We start from the raw sequence: 8,130 nt of genomic DNA, 5'->3' as shown, positions 1-8,130 counted from the left end.
AATGAAGCCGCGCTGCCAGCTGCACGTCTTTTAAATGGCCGTCGACAGCACCAGCTGTGGTACACCCCACACAAGTGTCAAAAGTGTTTTGCCGAAACAGTTGAAATTCAACGAATGCATAAACAAAGTTGAAATTTTAAATAAATATGTGGATTTCAATAGTGAATTAATTATTTAATAATAATTAAATATATATTTCTTATTTATTTATCAAGTTAATCTTTATATATTTAATATCTATTAAGTTTCCTATTTTTCTTCCATTTAGAAACTTTAGCCCGTGACAAGGTATTCAATATATTCTCATATTGGTCTGATTGGTTCTTTCCCAGTTCTTGAAACTAATTTTGTATCAATATAATATTTTTTAATACTCCAGACTTAACAGCTCATCCTATTTATATGTTCAGCTTATAACTAGTATTATTAATTTAAAGTTTCAAAATAATAATAAATAAAAAAGCATGCGCAAACCATAAAATAATTTCCGACGCACATTATTTTTAGTTTTATCTTACATTGTCGTATTATGCTAAAAACTTATCAAATCGTGCGCAATCAAAAATACAATTAATGCCAGTACGTGCAACTATTTTTAAAGCATCGAATCTAATCTTGGCCATTTATTGACACATATTTCTGGTTGAAACACCCACGCATATTTTTGCCGGCTGTCAAACAGAGAATGTTGCCAGCAACTTATGTTCCTAAGCACAAATGTCTCTGGCAACATTAACGATGTAAACTGAACGTGTAAACATTTTGATTTGCCCCATCTCTTGCCTAAATTTCTATCTCTCTTCTCTTTCTCTATATGTCCGTCTTACTCACTTTCTGCCAGTTCTCTTGGCCAATTTTGTCGCACGTGTCGGAAATTTTGTTACGGCCGATTGCTTTTTTCCATTGTTATGTATGTGTGTGTGTCTGTGTCTGTGTGTGGCTTTTGCTGCTTGTGTGTGTGGGTGTGAATATTTTGTTAGATTCTCTCGGTTGATGTGCTCTGCGCGTGCTAATGAAAAGGTAATTCAATGCCCTATGCCACGGGCATTTGGCGGGCAGGTAAAGCAGTTCGCCGACTAACGGTAAACATTGCAGCGAGTCTCATTTCCGGTTTCGATGCTTTGTCTTACCAACATTAACAAAAGCAAAATACTCAATGCAAAAAGCATTGCGAAAACAATGAAATAGAAATTTGCATAACACGTACATAAGTAGTCCGTCGACTCACTCTTTTTCTTCCTCACTCTCACGCTCTCTCTCACTCTTTCTTCCCACCTCAACCTGTCCTTATGTCTACGTATAATTTTAATGGACTCGTGGGTTGTTTTTTTGTCTTAGTGTCAGACACTTTTCAATTTCAATTGCCAACACGTGTGAAGCAAAACAAAAGGAAGAGGCAATAAGTAGAAAAAGCAAATGGAGCAGTTAAAATGTGTAGGCTAGGGAGAGGGGACTGAAGAAGTCTTGAACCATTCGGCACCCTCAAATGGCTGTACATTGTACCAGATGGTAGAGCTACTACTAAATAAGGGCCCGAGGAATGGGGGCGTGGCAGTCGGTTGCCTCGCACTTACGTCAATGCAAAACGCGTTATAAGCATAACAGATATGATGAGCAAAAAAAAAAAAATGCGTAATCAGACAACAGCCCCTAAGCCACCCACACTTGGCCCCTCTCTCCAGCACATGGTCAATGGTTTTTGTATATACTAAAATGCACGAAAACAGGAAAGTGTTTATTAAACGGCCTATTGCACCGCCAGTTGAATACTCTTTAAATTATTGTACTTTGCAACATTAAGCAGCAAACCATTCAAAAGACATAATACTTTCCCTTTGAGAAATGTTTTACTAATGTTGCAAACCTAAACTCAATTCAAAGATACCAGTTCAAGTTAGTGTATAGCATGTGCGAATATAACTCGATTTTATTTTCTCGCTTGCCAAAATAATGTCGGCTATGTTTGTGTGTCACGCGTCAGTCAGCGACATTCGGTTATCAATAGATGTCCGGCCGTTATTTTTAGACATGTCAGCGACTCGCGCATGTAACAATAACAATATAAATAAAAATAAGCAATAAGTCGAACGCTTCGAGTTGTGTACCGGTTTTACCTGCATACTCTAAAGTTAATTGTTCGGTTTTTTTTTTCGTATGTTTATTTATTTATGGTAAATTTGTTTTGTATTGCAGGTACTTATAATACACGCGCAATGTCAAGGCTTCTCTGAAGTGCCCAAAAAACAATTGCTTAGGTGGAAACACGCGCTGAAATATTGGTGTCGTATCATATATAAAAATATAAATGATTAAGTATGTGCTTAGTAAAATAAATCATGTTCATGCGTACACATGTTTTGATACTGATAATGACGCTTTCACAGCACACTAATACACCTAAATGGCTTGTTTAAATATTTATACTTGCTATTAAAACCACATTTGTATAATATCTTAATTTGATTTTAACGTCACAGGTGATATGGTAAACAGCTTTTCAGTAACTGCGGTGCTCAGTTCATAAAAGCTGTCTGCTGTGAAACATAAAGTAGTAATAATAAGCAGTGGAAAAAGAAGCAGTGCGCACTTCAAGCAGTGTACAATAAGCCAAGCAGTTCATAACGTAAAGTTCAAAACAAAATTGAATTCGCTGAATTAAATAGAATATTTTATTTATTTTAGATTTACACGATCATCTTGTTGTTTCTACAATAGTTGCATCAAATTGCAGAAATCAAATCTGATAGGATCAACCAAATAACACTTAAACGTAAGCAATTTTTCATTTATTATACCAATCATTCAAAAATAAATGCAATATTTCTTTAAAAAACATATTTTGGTAAGTTAATTGTGTTGCCTAAACGACATAGAAAAATCAATTTGCAACATTTCAATAAGCAAATGCTAACCACTTGCGGCCCCGTTCCAGTTCCACCTCAGACTTCACCTCAACAAATTGAGCCTTTGCCAACGACACCCAACAAACAACAAATAAGGCCCAAAGCCAAAACCAAAGTTGCATCCACAATAGCAAAGCTGAACAAAAAATAAACACAAAAATATCGAAGCCGAAGAGAAAAAAATCTGTAAAACTAATCAAAGCAGAACTCATTAAGCATAGTAAAAAATTATGCTATTGTAATAAAATGGTTAAGCCGAAGCCGAAATCGCACAGTCAATCGAATTAAACAGGCAATGGCCGAAGGCGTTGGTAAAGCGCTGCCAAACAAATTGCCGGGAAATCCCAATTCCCTCAAAGAGATGCCAAAGAGGCCGGGCTAAGACCAACCGACGGCTAAGTTGCAAGTTAGTTTTCATCGATAGCGAATTTATTATGCAAAGCAGAAGCGGTAAAAGATCAAAGCGCAGCGATAGCAGATAACACGCTTAAAACGATACTACCAGCACCGGCAATCGATGAAGAGGCCAACGACGAACTGCATCAGCAGTGGCGGCCCTTTTTTGCCCGCACAAATAGATTAGTTTCACATGGCATGGAGTTGGGGTTTTAGGGCGCCATATTGCACACTGGACCCGCCAGCCGCCGGCCGCCAGCAGAAGTTATGAAAAATTAATAATAATGTCGAATCGATTGATTTCAGCGAATGCAGCCTAGCCCCCCACTCCAAGCACTTCAAGCACCACCAGCCAGCCAGCCAGTCAGCCAGCTTGCACCACCTAGACGGCTGGTCGTCCTCCGTTTGGATCGAATTGACTTGGTCAAGTTTGCTTGCCCCCGGGGGCCTCTGGACCATAGAGCAGACAGTCACCACTCAACAACAAACCGCTCTCTTGCTCTCTCTCTCTCTCTCGCTGTCGCCCTCTCTCGCGCTCTGTCGTACACAATCTTAGTGCGTTTGTGTGTGAAACTGTAACTAAATACGAGAGTTTTAAGTCGAGTTGAGTTTCATCGATATGGGAATTCCCTTATGAACTCAATTATTATTATCAGGACTGCTCCGGTTTTTACTTTCGCCATCTTTATAATATTTTTAACCTGTTTTCTTTTCATTTCGGCAACATTTTACACTTTGGGTTTGACAATTTTATTTCGATAAAATTAAAAACGACATATTAATAAAAAAAAAATACATTATATTTACTGTGCATATTGTAAATTAGGATTAATTTCTGATACTAAATATATTATTTTTGTAATAAGATAAAGATTTTGTAAGATAAAGATTAATAAGATTTAATAAAATGAAATTATATAAAAAGTGTAAGTCGATACAGTTCTTTAAATTTGCGTTGCTTAATTAAATAAGTTATTTACTTAATTTCATGTCGAAATTTTGGTAAGTTAACATTCTGGTAAGCTCAATTCGAAAATGTCTAAATTAACGTGATGGAATGATAGTTTTAATTAACAAAGGATGTTACGTATTAATTCACATAGCTGTAATACCCTTTGAACTAGCATCCAAAGTAACATTTTCTGTGTGCTCACTTAGCGCCGCAAGCAAAAGTCGTACATTTTCATCACTCGGCTAGGAAGAGAAGCAGACACAGATCCTAGGCTAAAATCCAGGCCCATGAAGAGCTTGTCGTCATTGTCTGACTTAACTTTTATGGTCTGGCCGTCTGGTGGTCCGTCTGTCTCGCCCGTCCGAGTGTCGGGTGATGCATTTTTCATGACCAGTTTGTACGATTTCCGCAACGCAATGCGCATTTTCATGTAATTCAATTCGGGCTTGGTTTCAGTTTGGGTTTAAGGTTTGCGTTTGGGTTAGGGTTTGAGTTTACGTTTACGCTTACTTAAGCTTTGTAGGCACATTGAACTGGCCATTTTACAATTCTATTGGCATTGGGTGTTAGGAGTTAGGACCCATCGAAGGCCCACCGCTGAGCCAACGTTAACATGAGCTAATGAAATACGACATTTGACTCGTGCGGCCGTATTTATAGGCGTGGGATTGCTCTTGGCCAAATTCTTACCAACTGGAGTATTGGAATGCGTGTGAGAGAGGCGTTGATATCTTCCCAGTTTTACGATACACAATACACCATTTCGCCCGCAGGCCTCACAATTATAGCCAAAACATGCCCAGTTCAGTTGTTGTGCACACTCATCGGTGCCATCAAACGCCTCAACCAGCCAAGGGAATGGCGCGTGCTGCCAGACTTCCGCTCCATGACTGACCCAAAACTGTTACGCTGCGACAGACGGCGACAATGTGGGCTTCATCCTAGTTCGATCCCCGCCTTCCACTCTTCCACGGGTATCCCTAGTTAATATGCATACTGTCAACTGATAGCCAAACAGACGTGTTTGACTCACCACGTTCCAATGTCTCCTCAGTGTGTCGCTTTGCCACGCGACAAGTTCAAAGGGTGACCGATCGATTTGTATGTGATTTGTTTGGTTAAATGACTCATCATTGATGTTTAGAAATGCCCAAAACTTTGCTACTTAAGATTATACATAATTTAATAGTTTATTGACATTCCTATTGTGTGTGCATTTTTCTCTAAGTCTCTGTTTAAACAGACTTTCGATGATCATTGTTAAAAAAAATAGTCTTTGTTTCTTACAATGTGGCGTGGTTTAAAAGTAAAAAACCAATTTCAAATAAAAAATAAATATTTATAATCAGTAGCTGTGGGATTTTAAGGAACTCTCTAACTTTTCCTTCTTATCTAACGCTCAGTCGCCTTTCCTTATTGTAGTTGTTCTAATTTCAATCACATTGGGCTCCTATTTGAAGTCAATTAAAGGTGTAATTTGTATTCAATCGATGGCTTCTTGCTGTCTTACACCTATATAAGTTCGATCCGTTCGTTGATTTGGCTAATTGAATATGCATTGCATATAGCGTCACACATAAGCACGATTTGTTAATTTCCATTCCCAATATGCTAATTCTCATTTCATGAAAGTCCAACATTACCCATTTAACTGACTGATAGCTGAAATTCTAAGCCATCAAATGAAAGACACGAGTCCTGTTTTTCAGTCATTGACTTTGGATTTATGTTTCTTAGCATATTCCCTACGCAGAACAGTCGAACAGTCGTGCTTCTACCAATGGGTCAGACATATAAATTATACCCAACGAATTGCCAATATAACTAAATCATGTCTCATTACAAGCTATTCAAATATTGTAAAACTATTCATGTTATTAAATATATATCTTTCAGGAACTAAAAGAAAGAAAGTTTTCTAACCGTCGACCTTTTATTGTTTGACATGATTAAAAATGATCTTGAATTAAAACAAATTTTAGATTTTGGTCTGCTCCTTAAATTAATCCAAAAATTGAGCTACATAAATGCTTTATATCAATTAAAAAAATTCACTGTAGACATTTTAATGTCAATTGATTTTTAAATTTTGACAATTTTGAATTTGAATTTTTATACAATAAATAAATGTCTTCTATGTCTATTAATACAATATAAAATGTCTTATTAATACGCTTATTATCTATAGTGAATAAATTATTTCAACTAAAATATCTAAGATTATTATTTATTACTAAAATGATCTTAATAACCATTTTGTAAGCACTATGTCCATTTTACAAAACTAATTAAACGCAATTAAAGCCCAACCAAATACAAACATTAATCATCACAGACACATTCAAGCATAAACACACGCATAAGGCGAATTCGTTGCCTCATTGGCTCACACAGAAATTCGTTGAGTTTTGTTGTGAAAAGCGAAAACAAAGCAAAAGCAAAACACAAGAAAACAAAACAACAACTGTAAATAGTTTCTTAACAAAGCTTAACGAATGTTGACCAATCAGCGGGCCGCATTAAAGCAACACAGACACACACAACCATACACACTTACTACCACACTGAGGCCGGCAGAGTTGCCAACTCATTGCAAAAATGCTTTTTAAGTATTGGTTAGCATGGCAATACGAGTTTTATACCCGGGAATTATGCATTCTATAACTAATTTCCGATTCTATCAGTTAATTCGCTGAGTAAATACTTCATGTGGATATTTGTATAAGTGCAAATGGGGCGTCAACAATTGACTCGCCGCTCTCTTTGTATTGGTCAGTTGGTTGTGTGTGTGAGTCTGAGTACCTGGGATAGATCGAGCGCTTACACTGCTACAAACGTTGAGTTTTAATTGTAAGGTAAGCAAAGTGGAAAACAATGGTAAAAATGTCGTGTCTTTGTATAAAATAAATGTTATTTTTATATTTTAGTGCAATTAATTATATTTTAACGGGGAGAAATTAAATATATTTCCATATTATAATTTTTTTACTTGTAAAAGTATTTGTTTATTATTAAATTTAAAGTGGAAGGCTAGATAAAATAAATCAATTATGTTGTATGCATAATACTCAAAGTATGCAATGTGCTTTCAATTCTAAATAAATATTTTTATTTTATATTTTTGATTTTTTTACCCGTTACTTAATAATATATTAAAACTTAATAATAAGCTTTCTTAATATCCAGTTTATATTATTTTCGTATTATAAATTGAAGAGTTGAGCTTTTCTCTCAGTGCACGATCGCCAACCGCATTGGATGAACCGCACTAATACACACACAAGCGCAACTTAAGCCTGTGTGGGATCTCTTGAGCTGAAACTGAACGAAAGCTACCTTACCTGTTTCGAAATCAAGTTTGTTGCTTCTGTGTCGCTTCGGTGATCCGCACAGAAAGGTGCAAGCGCGCATTCTACACGGTTGGCTACACAGAGCGTATTGTTGAGCGAGCTGAACGGATTTTCAATAAGCCAGTAAGGCACAAAAATAACGAGCACTTAAAGCCGTCGGAACTGCACACTGTTATCGTCATCGGTATCGCTACAATCGGTATATCGTTTCGTTGCGTTTCGTTCTGTTATCTTCAATTAACCCAAAACATAAGTGCAAAAGTTTATTGAGTGAGCGGCTGTTATTATGTGAGACACATACATATGTATATGCGTCATTAGATTTGCAAATGATTCTGTGAGGTTCGTCGCTAAGAAACCCCATAAATCTTGTCGAGCTACAGATATAATCAAAGTGTTTGTGAGATCCCATGAATATGCAATGCTGCAAATGATTTCAAATTAAATAAATAAATATATTTATTGTGCAAAACAAAAACCATTCGAAAGTTGAGATCTTTATGCAAAATATTTCAATAATAATTGAAAT

Source organism: Drosophila innubila (genome assembly GCF_004354385.1).
Source record: "Drosophila innubila isolate TH190305 chromosome 3R unlocalized genomic scaffold, UK_Dinn_1.0 2_E_3R, whole genome shotgun sequence".
Lineage (NCBI taxonomy): Eukaryota > Metazoa > Arthropoda > Insecta > Diptera > Drosophilidae > Drosophila > Drosophila innubila.
This window is presented reverse-complemented; position numbering follows the sequence as displayed.